The following is a 2,337-nucleotide window of genomic DNA, read 5'->3' as shown; positions in this document are numbered from 1 at the left end:
ACATGCATCATATGAAGAAGGAGAGCAACCGTGCGTATTTTGGTGAGCCTCTGGACTTGGTGGAGCAATTTGGTATTGAGGAGTTCATCACCTTTCACTTGGACTTTGACCCCAAGATTGTGGCTTTGTTCTTCGCTTCTGTCCACTTCCACACGGATGAGCAGCGGACAATGACTTGGATGACCAATGGGAAGAGGATGTCTGCTAAGTGGAAGGACTTCATGGACTTGTTGAACGTTCGTGATGAGGGGCTCAATGTGCCCGTTGGTGTCCGCCCACATGCCAACGCCGAGTCAGCCAACAAGAACAAGCTTCAACCCTACCTCGTTGAGAAGAAGCTTGCCAATGACAAGAAGACTTGGGTGCTAAACCTATTCCTTGACATCATGCACCGGATCTTCCGCAACACACTCTTTCCTCGCATAGGCGACAAGGACAAGGTGCATACCTATCTTGTGAATATGATGCTCGTCTGTGAGAAGGCGCGCCTCCCACAGACGGCTAAAGTTGATGTCTCTCATATCATGTGGTGTGAGCTGCAGTTTGATGTGTTCAACCGTAAGGTGCCCATCTATGGACCTTACCTATTTTTCTTGATCTCGAAGACTTGGGAGAAGCTTTTTTCAGGTGAAGAATTTCATGCTTCCGACTGGACCCGCCATGAGCCTATCAAGCTATGCATCAAGAGCAAGTGGGCTAACACCACTACCCGGGCTAAAGCAGAGGCTGCTGATGGATGTGGATGAGGATGAGTTTGAGGAGGAGGAGGCGGCTGAGGACAGCTCTGCGGGATACACTCCTCCCTCTTTTGAGCCAACTTGGGCTTAAGAAGCTCAAGGACAAGATGAAGGCTCTTTTCTACATGCAGGCCAAGGGTCAGTACCAGGCTCATGTGAACGCCAAGATGGCTCGTCGTCGCAACAAGGCCATCATGAGGCAGGTTGGCCTTGAGGTCCAGAGTGGCTCTGAGGAGCGGATCATAGATGAGGAGCAGTGGACTAGACAGCACTGCTGGTGGAGTGAGTCAGAGGAGGAGACTAGAATTCCTTCTACATCTCGTGATGTCGAGGAGTCTAAGGAGGAGGAACATGACTGGTGATGCCGTGGAGTTCTGACACCACATGTGTCGTAGGTGTCCTCTCTGCCTTTTTGGTGTCTCGAGGCCAAAGGGGGAGAGAGTGTAGGATTTGCGAGTCTTGTGTCGTGTCTTGGTTCGCTTTGCTTTTGTTCTGTTGAACCTTCATTTACTTTGGTTTGTGGTTGTGTTCGTGTGAGTCTAGGAGACTATCATATGGTGTAAGACATATGTCCTCAGCTTATCTTATTGTAGTATCCTATTGTCTAGCATGTTTAGTATATTGTGAGCTTATTATGTCTTGTGCCCTTTACTTCATGCTCTCCATGCTTATTGTCATTCATATTGTTGCAAGGATTGCCTTGTTTATAAAATATAGGGGGAGTGTTGATCCTAGTATGTGTGCCATGCAGTCCAAAGCATTTCTATAGAGTGCACACATCTAGGGGGCCTGTCTATATTTTACAGATATTGGGTTTGCTTATGTTTCATTTTATATCCCTATGTGCAAATACCGTATTGTCATCAATCCACCAAAAAGGGGGAGATTGTAAGGGCCTATTTCTCCCTAAGTGGTTTTGGTGATTGATGTCTACGCACAAGACGATTCGGTGCCCCTCAGAGCCTATCGAAGACGGCGTTTCTCTATGTTTCTTTTCGGTGGATTTGAGTCGTAGGAAAGCCGTACTATTAAGAGGGGGTCGGCTTCGGAAAGGTTAGGGTGGAATCAACACATACACACCTATTCCTTTGCACCACCTTTCCTTGCTTCATTGGAGCACTGGTTGTTTCCCTTGTCATTGCGAAGATGAAGGCTTCCTAGTGCTACTGTTCTGTGGCATGCGGTAGTACTGCTCAAGGGATGTAATTTTTTTAGTCCGTGCCTTCCCAGTCCAGTCTGAGCCCTGCCTTGCGGTAGTACCACAAGGGCGCACGGTAGTACCGCTCCGGCGGTTCTACCGCTCGTTGCCTTGTGCAACAGGGCCTCTTCTGGCTCCTGTCGCGTGAGCGGTAGTACCGCACTTACCAGTGGTAGTACCGCATGCCTCTGCTGTAGTGCCGTGGGTGTGTGCGGTAGTACCACATATCGCGGGCTGAGTAGGTGGGTAACGGTTGGATTTTTCCTCACACTATATAAGGGGGTCTTCTTCCCCAAGTTGACTACCTCTTCCTTCCCTAAGCTCCATTGTTTCTCTAAGCTCCATTTTCGCCCGATCTCTCACCCTAGCCAATAAAACTTGTTGATTTTCTAGGGATAGGTT

Source organism: Triticum urartu, chromosome 2A (genome assembly GCF_056163025.1).
Source record: "Triticum urartu cultivar PI428250 chromosome 2A, HENAU_Tu73, whole genome shotgun sequence".
Classification (NCBI taxonomy): domain Eukaryota; kingdom Viridiplantae; phylum Streptophyta; class Magnoliopsida; order Poales; family Poaceae; genus Triticum; species Triticum urartu.
The sequence above is the reverse complement of the archived record's forward strand: the minus strand, read 5'-3'. Positions refer to the sequence as shown.